The sequence below is a fragment of the Zonotrichia albicollis genome, chromosome 2, assembly GCF_047830755.1.
Source record: "Zonotrichia albicollis isolate bZonAlb1 chromosome 2, bZonAlb1.hap1, whole genome shotgun sequence".
Classification (NCBI taxonomy): domain Eukaryota; kingdom Metazoa; phylum Chordata; class Aves; order Passeriformes; family Passerellidae; genus Zonotrichia; species Zonotrichia albicollis.
Window position 1 is genome coordinate 85,651,254 of NC_133820.1, and position 21,431 is coordinate 85,672,684.

General features: G+C 39.9%; 1 long non-coding RNA gene across 1 annotated transcript; it reads right to left on the reverse strand.

Moving 5' to 3' along the window:
- Nucleotides 1–650: 650 nt before the first annotated feature.
- On the reverse strand, nt 651–21,077 carry LOC141728352 (uncharacterized). The gene is made up of 3 exons (XR_012579278.1): nt 20,943–21,077; nt 8,017–8,236; nt 651–1,676 (listed from the first exon to the last, which is right to left on the reverse strand). It is a non-coding gene; the product is annotated as an uncharacterized LOC141728352 (long non-coding RNA).
- Between the last annotated feature and the right edge of the window lie 354 nt (nt 21,078–21,431).

The window sequence follows — 21,431 nt, forward strand, 5'->3', positions numbered from 1 at the left end:
TCCTGGACAGACAGATTATTTGTTGTGACTGCGATAAAAGGTAAGGAATACTTTCCTAGTATTTCCAGTATTTGTAAGCAGTATTTCCTAGTATTTATTTCCTAGTATTTCCTAGTATTTCTTAAGACTACCAGTCCTGTACATGGACAGACATCACAACTTTGCTGAGTTTGATAGGATTGCTTCTGAAGTCAAGACCTACCAATAATCAAGCTGACTATTTATCATATATTCTTCCTTAGATTTTTCCTTTGCATCTCATAAAGCAGATTTGAGTCTGTGGAGATTCTTTAAATGCAGCATAGTGTCCAAGTGATATAATGCCTATATAAAATCCATGTCTTTATGCAATCACACCTTGCCAAATCCATTCAAAACCCACCACAAGAGATATTCCAGTGACAATGTAGCAAATATTTGATCATTGTAAAGACCCAAATGGGGATTTGTATCAGCAGATGCTGTATATTTATTGTACAAAATTTTTGCGCTCTACAGTTTATAAATTGTCTGAAATAAGCTTGAAAAAGAAAAACAGACACATAATTTAAATTTCCTTAAAGATAAAAAAAACAAAAGAAGATGCAATACTGAATAAACCTGAAGAAAAAAGAAAAAACAACTCACTTTTTATAGTATTTTGGGTTTGTGATTAATAAGAAAATGTAATGGAATCCTGAAGTTGCAATCCTGTAAATTATATTATTCATTTTTAGAGAATATTTGCAACAAAAGACATCCTCCATATTTCTGGAAACTACTTTTCAAAAGACATGCTTTGGCTACAATTGTCTTTTCCTAGACATTCCTTGAGGAAACATCCCATTTCTATTTCACAATTGCCTACACATGAGGAACTCCTTAGCATTCTTGGTGACTTAAAAAAGTGATAAGACGTAGTCTGTGAGGTATGGCCCAGACTTTTTGACAGGAAAAGATGTTTTTCTACTGACTGAGTTTGGAATTTTAAATTTATATAAATACCATGAAAAGGCAGTTTTATAATATAAGCACAGCCACTACCTTATCAGCAAGATTCCTACAGTAGCAAATGTGAAACTCAATTTTGCACAAAAGGACAATCACATAGGCAGCAATTTTATTGCATGAACGAAGAAAGCATTTGGAGAATACATTTAGTTTGCTAAGATAAGAAGTCTTACATAAATAGCACTATTTCCCTTTGCAAAAATCTCAAGTGTGCTATTCTACTTAAAAAGGAACTGAGTTAACCAATTTACCCTAGCTCTGTGAACTGAGGCACTGAAAGATACATGTGGATGTTAAACTGTACATGAACAATTAAGGAAGAATATGTGCAGATGTGACAGGCCTTCAGATTTTTCTCTCATATCTCTTCCAATCAGTCAGAAAATTGTCTCTCTCTGATAGAAAGTACTGTATGTTACTCTGAAGCAGCAATTGCTTACTAAAGGTTTGTGCTTTCCATTGTTTATCCAAGCTCATAACCATAGTCAATTCATTACAGAGTGTATGTCAGTCCAGTGATGTGGAAACATGGAAGGGTCAGATACTAGATAAAATCTAGGAGGATATGGGCTGTGAAATCTGAGTGAGAAGAGAGTCTTGATCTCTTGAGGAATGGCAGAAGAGGCACTGACGTTTGTATGTTTCATCCTCTGATCTGGCCGCAGCAGATGGCACTGGCTGTAGCTCTAGAGAAATAAGACTTAAAATTAACATTTTTAAGCAAATTGCATAAGAATTAATGAATAAGAATTGCATAAAAATAATAAGAAATAACTCCATAAGTGATAAACTATAATATCATTTTTTGACAGTGTTGTCAACAGATTCAGACCCCCTTGTATATTTTAGATCTACATTTAGCTGGGAAATTTTGGGGATAGTACTATGGAAAATAAGTCATTAGGTTTATGTAGTGTTTGTCAGTTTGGCTCAACTGAGCTTCTTAATCATTTTTGCAGTCTATCACAACATACAGGAAATAAATATTCGATCAACATTTTCAATTGAATTAAAAGGAAGATTCACCTGTATGTCAGCATTACATCAATTTCATCATAATAGTATGTAGACTCTGATTCTCTGTCTTTGCATATGCATTTCTGTGCTTCCACTGATCATTTTTGTAACAAAAAGATGAGATGAGAAATTATAGCTACTTAAGTAAATCTGTGAGTAGCAAAATATTAGGTTTGGTACATAAATCAGAACTCAACCAAAGCTGAAAGAAGCAGCTCTGTTTTGCATTACATTTACACAAGCAAATAAACTATTTCTTCAATAAAACCTCCTTAATCTCATTTAGATATCAACACAGTATTGACTTCCTGATGAACCTCTGAATTCTGCCTTATCTTTCCTTAAAAAAAGCAATACACTAACTCATTTTACTCTGATCAGAACACCAGCTTTCTGCTGCTGTGATGATGTGCAGACGAAGTAGTCATCTAATGTTGAGGAAATAGCCTTTTTTCCTAGCAGCTACTACACACAGTCTGACAAATCTTATCAGAATCAGTGAAAAGTCTATCCGTGGTAGGCATATTTGGTTCCTGTCACTGCACAGATGAGAGAAAGGACTATCCAGAAGGGGAATAAGAGTGGAAAGAGCTGTGACTGTGAGGCACACTAAGTTGCAGCTTAGATGGTATACATTGTAGATCTTCAAAAATTCTCAGATATAATAAATAGTGCTGCAAATGCAACAGTGTCTTCACATAGATAAAGTATTCAAAAGCTGGGTTAGGGAACATAATATTCTGAGGTGTTCTACTGCTGCAAAGTAGCATTCAAAATCTTGACCTTGCTTCCCTGCCAGATATTGCCAAAAAAGAAGATTTTAAACTTTAAAGGCAGACTATGCAGACTTTTTTTATATGGTGATTGGATCTTTGCTAAAAATACACCCGCTGATAATTTAAAACCTTATAACAATTGAAATTAAGTTTACATAAACTCTATGACTTGTTTTCTTCAACAATGAATCCTATGTGACATGAGAGACAGAATTTCTCAGTCTTTTTTCAATCTGATGGATGACATAAAAGGAAAAGGAAATTTTACTTTTTAAAGAAAAAAGATTCACAATTTCTTGGGTTTTTTGCTGTTGATCTTTTCATTTTTCAGTCAGAACTTATTACAGTTGAATCATGTCAAATGCAAAAACCTGAAGTTCCCATAATAACACTGACATTTTCACAAGTGATAATAAAGCCTTTAGAGTATCTCATAGTAATGTTTATTTCGTTTAGGCCTTTAGTTTATCTCTTCCTTTTAATCTGTTTTTAGTATTCTAACAGTATTTTTCCCTTGAGTTATATTAGTTGCTATGAAACTAGTGTTGTAAATAAAGATGAAACATATAGCTGCCCACAAGTTTTATATAAAATCAGTTTGCCTCAATTCTGAAATGCTTCAAAATGTGAACTCTCTCTGAAAAATAAAATAAAAAAATTATTGTCCTCCCCACCCTCCCCAAAAATAAAAAAAAACAAAAAACTCTCACCTAAAAAAAGTCAATAGTTAATATTGTATACATCAGACTAAAAGAACTGTTTTATACTAAAATAAGAAATGCATATTTTAATAAAGTCTGAGCGTGATATGCTGCTCATTGACTGTAACAAAACCTCTTTAGCTAGAAAATGGCTTAGAGAGGATTCAAGCTTCTTGAGACCATAATTTGAAGATGTTACTGAAATTTAAGTGAAGAAATCTTACAGAAAAAAGGTTTAACATCAAATGTCCAAATGCCCTAAGTATCTTCCCTGCTGTTGATTCAATGATGATGAGAGACATCTACAGTAAGGAATGTAATACATGTTTGATAAAAGTCTGCCAAGAGGAAGGATTTGAGACTTCATAGGTGAAAAAAGAACTTAAAATTTCCAGTTTCAGGAATGAGGAGAAAAAGGAAACATCTCGGTGTTAGATTGATAGTGCATGATACAGAATGTTTGTGGGGGGCTCTTGATGTCAAATTTAGAGAGGGAGAAGGAAGAATAGGATGGCTTGTCTCAGTACCTGTCATTTAAGTTGTTGCCTCAGCAGAAGCTCAGAATCACAGAATTACACAAAAGTCAGGTTTGAAAGTGACCTCTGAAGATCATCTAAACAAGCTTTCTGTTCAAAACAGGAATTTTGGTGAGGTTATTCACAGCTCCATCAAGTAAATTCTTAAATCTTTCCTGTGAGGGGAGATTACACCATTTCTCCGGGCATTTTACCTTAACATTTAATTGTACTCAGTCTTGTTTTAGTGGTTTGATTTTTTTTTTTTGTCTGTTTTACTATATATAGCTCTTGTCACTTCAAGCATTTCCCCTCAAGTGACTTCTGGTCAATTGCTTCTTGTCCTGTCACTGTGGACATGACAAGAAGCATACGTCCTGGAGACTACGATTAGATCTCCCATGAACTACTAGGGATTAATCTGACCCAAATTCAAGACTTCTACATTTCCTTTTGTTGAGCCTTGTGTGGTTTCTGGTGGCCCAGTCTTCCACTTTTTCCTACTCCCACTATATAACTCTCCCCTCAGGTTGCTATTGCTTGCAAATGAGATGACAGTTCATTCATTGCCGTCATGGAGGTCATTTTATAGAGTTATTGAGTAGTATTGAACCCTATAACATGTCTGGAGGGACTCACTCTTGATAACTGCCATTAACCAACATCCTTTGAACTAGTCCATTTAACCAGTTTTTCATACAGGTTACAGTCTTTCCATGCAATCCATCTTAGAACAAAAGATAACATTGGGAGGTCATGTCATCCCTCATTCTTTCTTTCATCTCCTTACCAAGTTGTTCCATTGTACAAAGCAATCAAGTTGGTCAAGCACAGTTTCCCCTTGGTAAATACTTATTGCCTTTTTCCAGACTTTCATGTGCCTGGTAATAGCTACTCTGGAGACCTCCTCAAGCCTCTGGAGCGAAACTGGCTTTTCTTTCCAGGATTTTCCTTTTTGAGGAAAAAGGTGTACAGGTGCACAGTATTTATCCCTTGGTTGCAGTTGTTTCAAACATAATTTAAGCTATTTTACACTAGAATTTGTTGGGGTATTTTTCTATATTTGCAATGTACTTTTCATCTACCTGCTGTCTATAAAATACACACAAATAACACCAACATATTTGTGCATTTCAAGAAGCTTAGAAAATTGTTTTACTAAAGCAGTCAGCCTCTATCTGACTGATTGCAGGTAGCAATAAGAATCACTTATCTTTTCCTTTCTACTGTGATTTTAAAGCCCTGAACAATGGAACTGTATTTTCTACTTACTGCATGAAACACTATGAGCATTTTTCATTTTGCCAGCATCCCATGTGTAAAGAAAGGCATCAGGCACCTTGCTCTTGGCCAGATGGTAAAAATGCATATTTGGCCGTTTTCCTACTTTTTGGGTTGCCTGTGTTATTTTGTGTTCTGTTTCCCTTCTACTTATTTGTTCTTGAATGTGTTCCCTTGTGCCCTTGCTTTGCCATAAAATTGCCTTCACTCTAAGCAACAGCAAGCTGTGTGCTCATGTTGTAGAGGTTTGACACTGTTTTCTCTCAGTGGGCTTCCCAGCACCTGCTGTAATATCCATAATCTGAACCTTCTTTGCCTCCACTGTTGAGGTATTTTTTTATTTTTGGAATGTAAGTGTCAACAGATGTGATTGAAGATAATGAGACATGGTACCACTGTGAGATTACACCTGGGAGGGTGGCTGGGGGAAATCTTGCAGAATAGATGGCCCTTGCAAATGTATGCTGGCTATCTATCTGTAATCATGTTGATTTTCAGTATACTCTCTAGATTCGACAGATAAATTATTTTTGGTGAATCAAATCTTTAAAAGTTAAGAAAAGCACTCAGATTTAACCTAGATGTACAGACATTAGAAAAATTAGAAAATACTTAATCTCTGACAAATATGTCATGTCATGTTTGATGCAACACACCTCCAGTATACTAAATACAACACAAGTAACTTGTTCAGCAGTTTGAAAGGTCTAATGCTGATTTGAAAAAATGAAAAGCAAATTCTCATTACTTATATTTCTATCTAAGCAAGTTTCTATGCAGGTTTCCTCATGAAAAAGGAAAAGGGAAATTAAGAGATTGCAATTATTTGATAGTGCTGGAAGCAAGTAAAATTGATTAGGATAGTGCAGGATAATTTAAATTTTTTACTTCATTAGTTGAAGACTGGAGGGTGTTATCATGTTGTCCTTGCTCTTGCATGCATCACATAAATGTTGAGATTTTTCTTTGACAAAGATGTAGCTACTCGAGCTGAATTGTAGTTAAATGAAATGAGCACAAACAGAAATACTGTGTGATCTCAGCCTTTATTTTGTGGTATATCTACAAACTGAGTTGCAATTCATTGTAAATGTGACCCTCAAAAGCTGTCTTTAGAAGAGAAAAATGCAGTCTAAAATTTGAGCTTCAGTAGACAGTGAAAATAGAAAAGCTGTGATGATATTTTTCAGATATTTTCTGATGTGATTTGTTCCTATCAAATATTAAAGGACTTTCAGGTGAGCTATAAGTACTTTTACTTTTGCTGAAGGCAGTGGTTGTATCTAGAGGAAATTATTTTGGAAACTGTTTTACATGTTTGACACACAGTCATGAGAATTTTTGATATGATGAAAGTGTTATGTTGAGTACAGGACACAAGCTGAAAACACACACTGAGAATCTGAATACACCCTGAGAAGTATTTCCCACTGTGAAGTATTTCCAACCAATTGTTTCTTTTGTAGAATATATTTTTGTTATTGCATGTGGCTGTTTTAATGTAGTAAAGAATTATTTTTATTTTCATATAAATAACGAAATTAGAACACAATGACATGAGCTCTAACTGATAACTCTTAACATATACTGCCAGAGCATTACCAAGCAGTAAATCACATGGTAAAATCTCACAACATAAGAAACTGTATGATTTCATGTCTCCAGCTTTTTCTCTATGTATTTCTGTGATAGAATAATTTTAGTTTCCAACATCAATTACACTATATTTTTCATTAACTACATCTTATACTTCTTCTGAGCCATCCTGGGAATGAAAATAGGGGAAGAAACTTAAAAAGACAGGGCATTTTCCAATGCAGAAATTGCCAAGACAGCATAATGGCCAAGTCCTGTTGGAATGAGGATCTACTTATGCACGTAGACTTGTTCAAATGTAAGGTTTCAGAGAGCATGGGTCAGAGAAGGCACAATACATGGCCTCTGTACAGATTTTACATCAAGTGCCATCTTGATCTCTTTATCAAATGGAGGCATTTTCACAGTCCCATCCAGATAATGCTTTTAGTTTTGACTTTATTTCATACTATTTTTCTAAGCTGCACAGTACCTGCCTCTGTGCTTTTAAGCATCCGTGGGTGGGAAATCTGTAGGATCATTTGTCAATAAAACACACTTCAAAATGGTTTTGTTTTGGAATGCAGGAAAAGTCCAACATTTAATCTGAAACAGCTGTAGGCTGAAGATATTTTCTCCTGCTCTCTAAGCATTGCAGGAGAGTTATTCCATATTCTTCCAAACACCCACTCCTTAATATTAATAAGACTACTCTTAGTAGAAATATGTTATGGTAAAATTAACTATGCTCAAGACAATTCAAAGACTCAGTGTCTGTTAAATCTATTTCACTGAATCAATTGGCTTAACATATCAAAGAAAATATAAAATAGATAGCTATATCAGTTATACAAAGCATGAATATCCTACGTCATGCTTATTGAGTATTATACAGCAGGATTTCTTCTTCTTAGAAACTAGAAAATCATAAGAAAATGCAGAAAATTTGGTATATGAGGTAGCACAGAAAATATACCTACAGCTGGGAAGTGTTCTGATCTGACAATGACATCTCATTTATGAGGTGGGAAAATCTTAGCAGAGCTATAATATTTTCCAAGCAAGTACAAAGAGTTTTGATACTGCCCATCCGGTCATCAGCCAGCCCCTGCAATTAAAATTATGATAGTGACATAAAGCATCATACAGATGGTGTGTTACCTTTTAGACAAAAGTCTAAAGAAGAGTCAAGAAGACAATTCAAGTCTGGAAGAAAACATCCTCCAGAAGGATGGTCAGCACCAGGGAGATGATCATAAATAAACTGTACAAAATAAGGTATGCTGCTCAGGAAAGCTGCTTGTGAGGCATTATAATGAGCCAGAGTCATGGTACTTGCACAGCAAAATAGGAAGGAAATCCACCCAAGAAAATGGAAAGTCTGGAAAAGATTGATCGGCACACAAAATGATCATTAAGATACAACATACATAAGCAAAATTGATGACCTCAAAAATCATCACACTTTTCATTTAGCAAGCCTCATGTGGTAAAATACAGATTCTCAATGCTTTTTCCTCTTCAGATACTTGAAATTGGATCAGACCTTTGAGAATTTTGGTACATTTGGAAATTTGGTTCTCCCCAGTATCAGTGGGAGTTAATGCTTCTCAATGGTGTGAAGGTTTGTACCAATAAATTACTGCAGAGTACTAATCCAGTATCAGACACTTTGGTACAGTAAAATTTGGTATTCTAAAACCTTAAAATCTTTGTATAAACCATAAAAAATGCATTTCTTTTAAAATTACATTTTATTTATTGCCTGAAGTACTGCATCTAGGTCTGGAGTTCAAAACACAAGGAAATGTGGACCTATTAGAGCTAGTCTAGAGGAGGGCCAAAAGATCATCAAAGGGCTGGAGCACCTCTCTTGCAAAAATATTTTGAGAGCTGTCTTTGTTCAGCCTGGAGAAGAGAAGGCTCCAGAGAGATCTTTTCGTGGCCTTTCAGTACTTGCAGGAGGCTTATAAAAAAAAAAGGAAAAAAAAAAAAAGATAGTGATTTTTTGCACTGACACATAATTATAGGACAAGGGGGAAACTTTTTAAACTGAAATAAATTTATGTTAGGTATTAGGAAGAAATTCTTTCTTCAGAGGGCTGTGAGGCACAGGAACAGGTTGCCCAAATTTTGGATTGCCCATTTCTGGAAACATTTAAGGCCAGGTTGGATGAGGAGTTGAACATGGTATGATGGATGTCATCCCTGCTCATGGTGCTGGGATTGAAGCTACAGGATCTTTAAAATCCTTTCCAATCTAAGTAATTCCTCTACTAAGGAATAAACATACAAACTTTTAAAAATTGCTATTATAACATTTTCCCATTCTATTAATAGTAAATAATTTATATAAATAATATAATCTCAACTATTTTAAATAAAATATAACAGGTTACTTTTTTGGTCAATTTCTGCTATTTAAAACTACCACTTGGCATTTCTATTGTGCAAGTCATCCAAGGATATGAAAATGCTTCCTAAACATGAATTAATTAAATCCACATAGGTCTCATGTGGAAGTGATGGAAAAGCGAAGTCATTTTCTAAGTGACTAAAATGCAAACACCTTCATGGGCATAAGTGCCAGCTCTTTAAGACTTTATAACATCATTAGGCAGTAGATTAAGACAAAAAGTTATTAATATTCAACTGAAACTGCAGAAATAATGTGTTTATATGAAACCTGCTTACTTGATTTAATGTAAGCACTAAAACTCAATCATAAAATTTTATGTAAAGCATTTATTCTTCTTTTGGTCCTCCTGCCTCTAGGCAGACAACCAATCTGCAGAAGGAAATCCATCTGAACTTCTACCTCTTACTGCTAATATTTATTAAGTTACATTATAACTAACATATCCAACTATTATGAGATGATAGTAATGAAAACATCTTCTTTCCCGTCTTTGTATTTAAAACATTCTACAGAATATTCTTTCCTTCATGAAAAGGCTTTCTTCAGTTCTGTATTAAAACTACCTAGCTATATCTATTTTATCTATCAATCATACTGCAGAATGACTTATATTTTAATTTAACTCTGATATAAAGAAAAAAATGAAAGACCCAACAGAACTGCTTGCTTATAAACAAGGCAAAAATGTCTTTCATTTTAGACAACAATTCAATAACAGTAGTTGTGGTAAAAGTAAAAATTTTAAAGACATCATAGGGGCATTATTTTTCCTACTGCATGAAATAAAGAAGCATATGGAACACAACTTGATGAATGTGTAAAACATCTAAACTAGTTTGAAAGCTTAAGATTATTAAAGAATTAAAAAATTGTTATCCTGAGCATATAGTATGTGGTGAGTTCTTCTTCGGGAAGAGCAACTTTGAAAATTACAAATTTTCATACAAATAAGTGCCAGACTGATACACTGACTAGACTTGCCTATGATTTTTTGCAAAAATTGCCGTGTTTGCATTTAAGTCATATGATTTCAATCCCTTAAGAATATCTTAATGTTCAAATTACATAGTGTCCTGAATTTATTTCCAAACATTCATAAAATCCAGTTGGTTCTTTTTCTGCTGCATCCCTGTCTCGCCTTTATTGTCTTAGCACTGACAAGCAAGCAAACATAACTCTGCTTTGTGTTCCTTCTACTCATTCAATTTAATTAATCTCACAAGACTGCAGCTTTGAAGCATTCATTTTTCTGTATAGTAAATTAACAGTCATTATTTCAGTTATAAATGAAGGAATTGTAATCCTCAAACTACCAAAAATTCTGTTGGAATTTAACATAAATGCTAGAAGACAGAAAAGAAACTCCTGAAACATTTTTTAGACTTGCTCAAAATCTATTGACTGTAACGTCAACAGAAGTGAAGATTAAGAGGAATGAAAATTTGCTTTGTATTTTGTCAAGTTTCAAACAGCCAGTGCAACAGAGGTGGGATGAAGAAAAAGCAATGTCCAATTTTGGATTATGGATATGACAGCGAACTGAAAAAAACCACATACTCTTTGAATAACTTGAAAATACTTGGACAATAACGATCTCAATAAATGATAAAAATAGTTAAGAAAATAATTTTCTGGACAAAAGCCACAGAAAATGTTATTAATTTTGAGGGCTTAAATGTTTGTCTCCACCTCAGACCTAAGCACTTCTTTTTCTGTTATCATCACGAATACATTGCTTTTATTATAAAAACCAAAAAAGTATATATATTACATCTGATATCACACTGTAAGCTTACACACAAGGAATAACAGTAGACCATCTATGCAGTATTTCAGGCCAGTACCAGCCACTTCAACTATATAAAAAGAAACCAAACTGCTCCCTCTGAAATACGGACAGAAATATTCATTTGTAAGTATTGGAATATGTATCCCAATATAACCAGTTAGATGGTGCCTAGGCCAGTTCTGACCTTCGCCGCTGGGCCGAAGGCAGCACTGTGGTGTTTTACCCCAGAGATACCTTGGCTGGTGGCAGAGTGCAGCGGGGCACAAGACAGGACTCTGTTTACCTCAGGAGAGAGCTTCTGGCGATGGTGAAGAGAAGGAAGGAGTGGATTCTGCTAGAAGGTTGCCAGATGTTTATTCCATGAGTACAGAGATATCTGCACTGGGCCACTGCTGCTAACAGAATACCGGCCTCATGGTCTCATTAACTTTATAAGCTCGGGGACAGGGGAAGGGGAGGGGACAGGTGAGTTACCAACCAGGTGAAGGGGGCAGGGTCTCAAGGGAGGATGACACTTAGACAGGCCAATGACCCCCAGGCCTGAGAAGCATCCTTTGAAATCGACGAATCACACGACGCCTTGCTGGTATGTTAGCCTGATTGACAGGGCACACTCAGCAAGGGGGCGAGGGGGCAGGGAGAGAGGCATAGGCACACCTGGGAAGGGACTCGGAAGTTTAAAACAGGACATTGCAACACACCACAACAATCTCCCCCTGGTTTTGTTTAAAAAGAAGAGGACTGTGTTTATGGTGCAGAATGATTGCCAAACCATGGTTGGTAAATCGGTTCTTCTTCTACAGGAGGGTCAGTGTTTTCCACTGAGGCTTCCAGGTCATCCACTGGAGCACTGAGGGCTTCCAAATGGTAGACCTCAGGAGGGGGAGATGAGCTTGAGATTAACTTGAGAACCATGCGGCTGATTACTCTAAAAACAATGCTAAAAACTACAATAACTATAACTAAAATAAACGGCACTAAAATTACAGTTTTCAGAATAGATCCCAACCAGCCCGAGAGTCCCCAGCCATTGAAAAGTTCATTCAGCTCATTGTCAGTTTCTCTGTTGCTGTCTGAGAACCTTTATCGAGGTAGTCCATATGTGGTTTGGGCTGCGGTACTATGTAGGAGATTGCAGGTGGGATGATCACGAGTAGGACGAGAAGCAGGCTCGGTCTCATGACGTCTCGAGGCTACACACGAACAGTGGGATCTAAACTGGTACAAAAACTTGAGACAAACATATATTACAAACTATTCCAGATAGGAGGCTTAAATGGAATTTCCTCCAGAGAACGTTTTCTTCTCCAGGCAGCGTGAGCAACCTGGGGCGCTTCTGCAGATTTTTCTGAGACTTTGGGAACATAGGGCTTTACCCATTTGGAAGGAACCCACCTTAAACCAGAGGGGGTGGATACACAGGCGTATCCACGTCCCCAAGTAACCAATTTGTAAGGTCCCACCATTTTCCAAGTCTCAGGGTCCTTTACTAAAACTGGAGGTTTTTCTTTCATCAACCTGTGACTGTTCCCCCCAAAGTGGCGTAGGATGGGTGGGTTCAGGCTGTCAAAAGAACAATTCAGAAAATTGATTGTGAATAGTGCCCTGGATAACCAGATGTGGGGGGGTTCTACCTTCAGAACCTGTTGTTGCTGGTCCAGGACCCTTTTAATATCACGGTGAGTTCTTTCTACAATGGCTTGACCTGTAGGGGAGTAGGGGATGCCAGTTTTGTGCTCTACTCCCCATTGCTGCAGGAAGCTCTCGAATTCCTTGGATTTATAAGCAGGCCCATTATCAGTTTTCAGCTCCTTGGGGATGCCCATGAAAGAAAAAGCCTGTAAGAGGTGCTTAATAGCATCAGTAGATGACTCTCCTGTGTGGGCAGAAGCATAGACCGCTCCAGAAAAGGTATCTACACTAACATGAACATATTTCTGCCGTCCAAAAATCTGTATGTGTGTTGCATCTGTTTGCCACAGTTCACAACTGTTCAGTCCCCTTGGGTTTGCTCCCGTACTCACTGTAGGGAGTGCATGTTGTTGGCAATTTGGGCACGTGGCCACAATCGCTTTGGCCTGTTCTCGAGTGATGTTAAACTGGCGAACCAGGCCAGGTGCATTTTGGTGGAAAAGCTGGTGGCTGATTTTTGCCTGTTCAAAAACATTTGGGAGAGTGGCCATCACTGCAGGTGCAGCAAGAGCATCTGCCCTTCTGTTGCCTTCAGCGATAAACCCTGGCAAGTCAGTGTGTGACCTGACATGCATCACATAAAAGGGTTGCTCTCGGTGAGTGACTAACTTTACCAGTTTTGAGAGCAATTCAAAAAGTGCAATGTTAGATACATCTTGCAGTATTGCTTGATCTGCTCTGGATACTACTCCTGCCACGTATGCAGAGTCTGTAATCAGATTAAATGGTTCTGAGAACCTTTCAAAAGCCCTAACAACCGCAGCCAATTCAGCAACCTGAGGTGAACCTTCCACCTCAGCAATGTCCGTCTCCCACTGCTGGATTTGAGGATCTTTCCAAGTCATAACAGACTTGTGGGACCTCCCGGACGCATCTGTAAAGACAGTTAGAGCCCTTTTTAAAGGTCTCCTACTTAGAGCAGTTCTTAATTTTAAAGTAAATTGAACATCTTGTTCAAACAATTTGCAAGCGGGCCGTGCTACCGAAAATTGTCCTGAGTAGGAATCCAGAGCAAACTGCAACACTTCATTTTCTTGAAACAATTGTTCCAGTATTTTCATAGTATTTTGACCTGATTTTAACTCAACTGGAATGTGAATGCACTTAAAATCACATCCTGCTAACTCCCTGATCCGCGTCCTTGCTTTCCGGATCAGTTCTGCTACCAGTTCCTGAGGCTTTGTCAGTCTCTTGGACCTTTTGTGACTGAGGAAAACCCATTCTATGATCAAGAGAGAGTCCCTCTGGTCCCAGTCCTTTTTTGGTGTGTCCTTTGCCTTAGGTGTTTGTTTTTCCTCCCACTGGAAAATAATTCCATGGAGGTGTGGCAACTTACCTAGGATGATAAATTTGAATGGCAGATCAGGCCGGCATCGGTGGGCCTGTCTTGTGGACATTGCAATCTGAACCTTTTCTAGAGCTTTCCGTGCCTCTGGGGTAATAGACCTAGGAGCACCTGGGTCCTCTCCCCCTTTCAATAAATTGAAAAGAGGGGCAAGGTCTTCATTAGTCAGACCAAGCCACGGTCTTACCCAATTCAAAGACCCACACAACTTGTGGACATCCGCAAGGGTCTTGATTCTTGGATTGATTTCTAGTTTTTGAGGAACAATGGTCCTATTTCCAATTTCTAAGCCCAAATACTTCCAAGGTGGCATCTTTTGAATTTTCTTTTCCTGGAGCTCGAACCCTGCAACAATCAATGCATCGATCGTTAGGTCAAGCGCATGTGTTAGTAAATCATCATTGGGGGCACACACAAGGATATCATCCATATAATGATAGATGATGGCCTTCTCTGCGGCTGCACGAACTGGGGAAAGCAGGGAAGAGACCTACCACTGGCAGATAGCTGGAGATACCTTTAGGCCCTGAGGAAGAACGGTCCAATGGTACCTTTTCATAGGAGCTTCTGAATTGATAGAAGGGACAGAGAATGCCAAACGCGGTGCATCATCAGGGTGCAATGGGATTTGGAAAAAACAATCTTTAATATCAATAACAGCTAATTTCCAATCTTGGGGAAGCATTGTTGGGGATGGCATACCAGGTTGAGGAGAACCCATATCTTCAATTACATTATTAATTTGTCGGAGGTCACAGAGAAGTCGCCACCTCTTTTTGTCAGCTTTTTGGATGACAAACACTGGAGAGTTCCATGGGGACATGGTCTCCACAATGTGGCCCTTTTTTAGTTGCTCTTGTACTAGTTCTTCAAGCACTTTTATTTTTTGTTTACTGAGTGGCCACTGTTTCACATCAACTGGTTCGTCTGTTTTCCACTTAAGTTTTTGGGTGGGGCGCTGTTGTTTAATGACTGCTGCACAAAAATGCTGTGGAGAGTCTGGAATATTAATTGTGACACCCCACTGGGCCATTAAATCTCTCCCTAACAAAGGTTCTGAATAATCTAACACAAATGGACGGATATTTGCCAATTGTCCGTTTGGACCCTCGAATTGAATAATGCTTTTGGATTGCCTTGCCAATTGCAGACCTCCTACACCTCGAAGGTGACCAGCAACATTTTGTAAAGGCCAGTGTGCTGGCCAGTCTTGTACTGGAATCACTGTGCAGTCTGCACCTGTGTCTACAAGCATCTCAATGCGTTTAGACTCCCCACCCCCACTGACATTGCACCACAATTTGGGTTTATCTGTCCCAATAACTTGGACCCGGGCGACTGTGGGCCCTTGTTTATCGACATTTTCAGGTAAAGATGGCACAGGGATAGCTTGATCAACACTTTGTCCCTTGGGAAGAAACAGGGGTGGGTGGAAACAGTGCAGGCTGAGAACAAATTGCTTGGGATCTGATGTTGTTATTCCCGGAGCAATTTCGATCTCTTGTGGTGTGTTTTTGTCCCCAGTGACGATGTACTTACAACGAATCTGGTTCCAAGTACCTTTCTGTTCAGGATTTACAGAGACAATATGCCAGTCAGTGTCCTTCAGGTGGAGTGACTCTGTCAGCTGCAACCTGTAAGGCTCATTGACAGAAGATGCGGTTAATACAGAATCACTTAAATCATAACAAAGGTTATTTTGTTTCACTTTCAACAGTGGACTAGCAGACTTGGTCTTTGAAGCACCTGCTTCACTTACACAAATGTTAATATTATCGCGCGCTTGATTTGTTTTGCTACCCTTATTCTCTTGGCCTGCTCCTTTTATGTCTGCACGCCTGGCAGGCTGGCTCTTTATTCTTCGTTTTTTTGTTGTTGACCCCCAGGGAGGGCTTGTAGTTCTCCTCCCCTGCCATTTCTAAATTCATCAAATTCCTTTTTCAGGGGGCACTGGTTACTCCAGTGCCCTAGCTTATTACAAAGCAGGCATGGTTTAGTGGGCTCAACCATTGCCGGTCTCCGCTGCTGCCCAGGGTACTGCTGTGCTGAGGGAAAAGGTGAAGGGCTGGCAACAGCGACACGCTGGGGTGGTCTTGGCAGCAGCCTTGGTCTGGTGTCTTCAGCCACACTCATCAGAGGTACTTTCCTGTTACAGACTAGAAGCATATCTTTTAGTGTAGGGGAAGGTTCCATAGGAAGGCTCAGGATTGCCGCTCGACACTGTTCATTTGCATTTGTAAACGCTATTTCTTCTAAAATTGCTTCTCTAGCATTTTCCTTTTTAACCTGTATTTCAATGGCTCTAGTTAGCCTTTCTACAAATTTCAAAAAAGGCTCTGATGGTAGTTGTTTGATTTTACTATAGGGCTCAAAAGGCCCCTCAGGTTGGAGGGAAAAGAATGCTTTTTCAGCTGCTTCTTTTACTTTCTCAGGTGTTTCTGCAGGAATTGCAGCAGCTTGGACTGAGGGAGAAGACCACTGGCCCTCACCACAGAGGTGATCAATAGTGATAGGGTTACCATTGTTGTCTTTTGCTGTGTTTGGATCAGCCTGTAAGCTTGGGAGAGCATCTTTTAGCAGTTGTTTCAATGCTGATTCCCATAATTTGAATTCCGTGGATGTCATGAGACATGAAAACAGTTGTTTTAAATCATGTGGAACCACAATAGTCCTACTTAATTCAGAATTTAAAAGGCCATGGAAATATGGACTGTGTGGACCATATTCTTTATGAGATTTACAGATCTCTTTAATCAATTGTCATCCAAAAGAACTCCAATTAGCAGTTGGGGCTGCTCCAGCTTGAGCTGCAGGCTGAAACGTAACAGGAGCCAGTGACAACATGGCACCATGCATTGGGTCTGCTGTCCCCTGCTCTGTATCCCTTGAATCAGAAGCATTGGGATCACAGCTACAGGTTTGCGGACAGGCAGTGGGTGTGTCCCCACTGTGGGAACCGGGGAAAGGGAGCCGGCAAGGGGCGGGGATACCGTGGGAACAAGGGGTGGGGTCAAGGGGCTGGCAGGGGGCGGGGTCACCTGGTGACATCACGTCAGCATACGCCCCCTGGGAGGAGTAGAGGGGCGGAGCTGAGGGTACTGCAGGAAAGGCGGGGGGGGGGGGGAAGGTGTCACGAGGAACAGGAGGAGAGGGGGATGGGGCAGGAATTTTGGGATGCTTAAGAGGATTTTGGGAAGAAGAAGACCAGGTTTGGGAAGATGCCACGTGGCACCCACCATCTTGTGCACCCCCTGGGGACTGGGGGCCATTTTGGACATCACTGCTCTCCGGAAAGCTAACACGTGCTCTGGGTTTTAGAGGAGGGGATACAGGGGATTGGGAAGGACACGCAGCCTGGCCAGGGCTTTGTGAACAAAACAACTCAGGTATTCTTGCACTCTCTGGGTAGCCGATTTCCCAATGAGTTTGCACTCTTTAAAATACCAAGTTTTGGGGAAAGAGGTTTAGGGGTTTTAGAGCAGGGAGGAACAGGGAGAGCAGAGGTACATGGCTTTACATTTGGCTTTTTCTCCATTTCCTTTTGTTTGAGCAATGCTGTTCGAATTTGTAAACTCCAGAACACAAATTTAGCTGAGGGTAATTTGCCAGATTGTCCTAAGGTTATCAATTCATTCCCAACTTTATCCCAGAATTGAATATTGTGGATTTCTTCAGGGGAAATGTTTGGGAACTGCAGAAAAAGCCATCTTATAAACTGTTTCAATTTTCCTTTAGAGAATTTCACATTACTCTTGATTAAAATGCTAACAATATTATAATACACTCCCCTTTGTACAATTATAAGTTTGGAACCCATGTTAGATGTAAAAAGCAAACTACTTAATCCCGCCTGACCAAAAACAAAGCTAAAATCAGCTACCAATTTCTAAAAAAACCACAGATAGAAAGCGATAACGAGCAGACAAAAGCTTCACAATGCAGCTGTATATACTGCTTTTAAAATTCCCGGGCAGCGGCAGCAGGGCACGCCCTGCCGAGCCGAGGCAGAAACAAAGCCTCCCCCACGGTGGAATGCAGCTCCCCCGCGGAGCAGAGAGAGCAGCCACTCCACGTGGCAGCCGAAACCGGGACGTGCCCCCCCTCGCCACCGCATGTGCAGAGCACTCCCGACCCCGCAGGTCCCCCGGCCACGTGGAAAGAGAGCCTCCCCCCCTCCCCCGCAAAGAGAAAGAGAAAGAGAGAGAGTCTCCTAACACGTGTCTGAGCACGCTGCTGAGCCGGGGGGGGAAGGGCAGAGAGCGATCCCGCTCCGGCGCGAATTCTAAAAAACAGTGAAACACGCGGCAAAAAATAAAGCTAGAACGCTATGAATTCTTGTCTGTGGGGCTGCGCAGCTAAAAATGCAAAGGCAAAAAGGAACAGAACTCACGGCAGAGTCTGTTTTTGAGCTTCTGCTCTACCGAAAGCAGAGATACTCACGTGAAATGGAAGCTGTAGGCTGGGTACAGGCAGGCAGGTCTCCACCGGAAAAGGACCTCTCTCTGGGTGCAAGAGAGGCTGCCCTTTTCTCCCTCTGGAAAATCTGCTCACCACAATGAAGCTGGGCTTTCCAGAAGGCGCCGAACAGTCCACGAAACTTCTTCTGGGAGTATTCCCAAAGTCTCTAGCTGAGGGCAATGCAACCAAAGCCCTTCCAGCTGGATGCACGACTGGCAGAAACTTCTCTGAGGTACTGCGAGTCCGTTCTTGGGCTCAGGGTCGCTTGCCCACCCACAGGGACGCCAATATATTGGAATAAATATCCCAATATAACCAGTTAGATGGTGCCTATGCCAGTTCTGACCCTCGCTGCTGGGCCAAAGGCAGCACTGTGGTGTTTTACCCCAGAGATACCTCGGCTGGCGGCAGGGTGCAGCGGGGCACAAGACAGGACTCCGTTTACCTCAGGAGAGAGCTTCTGGCGATGGTGAAGAGAAGGAAGGAGTGGATTCTGCTAGAAGGTTGCCAGATGTTTATTCCATTGGTACAGAGATATCTGCACTGGGCCACTGCTGCTAACAGAATACTGGCCGCATGGTCTCATTAACTTTATAAGCTCGGGGACAGGGGAAGGGGAGGGGACAGGTGAGTTACCAACCAGGTGAAGGGGGCAGGGTCTCAAGGGAGGATGACACTTAGACAGGCCAATGACCCCCAGGCCTGAGAAGCATCCTTTGAAATCGACGAATCACATGACGCCTTGCTGGTATGTTAGCCTGATTGACAGGGCACACTCAGCAAGGGGGCGAGGGGGCAGGGAGAGAGGCATAGGCACACCTGGGAAGGGACTCGGAAGTTTAAAACAGGACATTGCAACACACCACAACATGTAAGCATGAGCATTCAGTTTTAGATTATTGGCTTAGCAGTTTATGAGGTGGAAGAATGCAATGTATGACCACGTGATCATGTTGGGACGATGATTTGGCTTCTGCTTTCACAGCAGTTCAAAGCTCTGTTATCCTAAAGTGAATTGGACTATGTTATTGGAGAATATATAGTCACAGTCTGTGAGATTAAGAAGCAACATAAGAAACCTTCTCCCTGCTCATTTTCTCCTGAGACCTTCTCTTCCTTTAATTTTGTATCCCTTCATGGGATGGGATGTGTTATCTCCAAGCTTGTTTTTTCATACACTTTCTAATGTCACACACACACACACAAACACACACATTTGGTCCAAGTTAAAGCTCTGCCTCTTTCTAATGCTGAGACCGTTAATAACCATGGAGAAGGAATGGTTTGGACAGCAAACAGGACCTCTAGCTCCTACTGTGTAGAAAAACAAGGACTCAAATAGGCTGTAATTCTCCACTTCTCTAGGTATCTTAAAAAGATCGGTGTAGCAGACAGATGACAGGTTTATTGTTCTCTATTATCCAACAATGCTGCATTTTGTGATTTTTTTTGGAAGGATGAGGTAGCGGCCAGTGCGTGTTTCATTTGAGCCTGCATCTGGAATCCAAAAAACAGCTTTGGCACATCCATGTTAAAAAAGTCATAAGATGTGCCAGGGAAGAAGTAGTGAAGTGACATCTTGACTGAGAAATTAGTTATGCTAGGTTTCCCTCTAAGGGGAGAAAAGAACTGAAGGCTATCCTGATAGGATGATTGATCTTACTGACCTGCACAAAATCCTGCTATGTCCAAAAGCCAAAAAATACCATGTGTAGGGAACCAAAGCCTAAGTCAGTCCAATTAACATTTTATAGAGAAAGATCTTGCTTCAGATTCCATCAGACCACTAGTGCTACAGGGCTCACACTTCTCCAGGGATGGAGGAGATGGAACCAAAAATCAGAATTATATTTTCTTTTTATTATAGATGGAGAATAAGATAATGCCACAGTTGTGCACCCAAAGGTAGATGAGATTAACCTAATGTAAAGTCCTTCAAAACCTGGGGGAGGGAGTGTGTTTGAGATATTTGTTTATTTATTCAATTTAAATTAATATATTCTGCTTAAATTAATATATTACATTTAATATATTATTTCTATTAAGTACCATGAAGATTAGACAAGGTATTTCTATTTTCAAAGGAAAATTGAATTTATTGTGGCTCTACGATTTGGGCCATATGGAAAACCGAAACAATGAGTGGTTTTTGGTCCTTGAAACTATGAAGATTTTATTCAGTATCTTCACTGTGAGCAAGTATTTTACAGAAACACTGTAAAATTTATAAAAAAATTAGACTGGCATAGCTCAGAGCCTAGAATACATATTTGTCACTTTTTTTTTCTGCCTCCCTCCTGACCACTGAATGCTTAACCAAGCAAATTTAGTACTCAGTATTAACACATTTGGTATAGAGTAGTGTTAAATCATATATACAGAACCTTTCCTTGGCAAGCTGGTTTTGATTTAGGTCCTCTCGTAGGCTGTGGCAGGTGGAGACAGATACTGGGAGCAACACGTGAGCATCTCAGGCTCCCTCCAGCAGAGTCTCCTGAGCTCCCCTTGCTCGGTTGCTAAGGAAACAGGACAAGCACACAGCAGCCTCTCCTCTCTCTGAAAACCACAACACCTAAAATGTGATTAAGAACTGTCTGTTTTCATGTTGAGGAGTCATAAGTTTTAAAGCTTCCAGCCCAGGTTGCTCTGAAGCATAATGGAGAAAGGAATAAATTAAGGAGTGGGGGAAAATTCTTACTAAAAATGTCTCAAGCAAGCTGCTGCTCTTTTAGTTTAGAGCTGTGCATAAATACAGCTATTTATAATCTGCTGCTGCAATCATTATGTCAGTATATTCAGTGCTAAACTCTTTGCAAATAGTGCTGTGAGTCAGAGATAGAGAATATTTTTCAAGGGCAAGCACTGTACAGCTT